The sequence below is a fragment of the Nicotiana attenuata genome, chromosome 6 (genome assembly GCF_001879085.1).
Source record: "Nicotiana attenuata strain UT chromosome 6, NIATTr2, whole genome shotgun sequence".
Lineage (NCBI taxonomy): Eukaryota > Viridiplantae > Streptophyta > Magnoliopsida > Solanales > Solanaceae > Nicotiana > Nicotiana attenuata.
Genome location: NC_031994.1, coordinates 35,606,546 through 35,606,888, shown reverse-complemented (window position 1 = coordinate 35,606,888; position 343 = coordinate 35,606,546).

Below are 343 nucleotides of genomic sequence, written 5' to 3'. Positions count from 1 at the left end.
ATACAATTTCAAAACGATACAGGGCCAAGAGCTGAATGAATAGAACAGGCCATTTTCAACAAAAGGCCCAAATTTCATTATTCAGAAATTGGGCAGCCTGGGCCCAAAACGATCCATACGGCTAATATCAACTTAACTGGGCTGACCGATTAATTTTCCACGGCCTGGGCAGGCCTTGGGCCAAGGCGCAGATGAAATTACTCTAATGGTTCAAAGCAATGACCACTATGCCAATGTGATTATCAACTTAAGATCATGATTGTGCGAATCCAAACTATACTGTTCAATTAACATCAACTACACTATTATCTAATCTAATATATGAACCTACGTAATAAAAAAA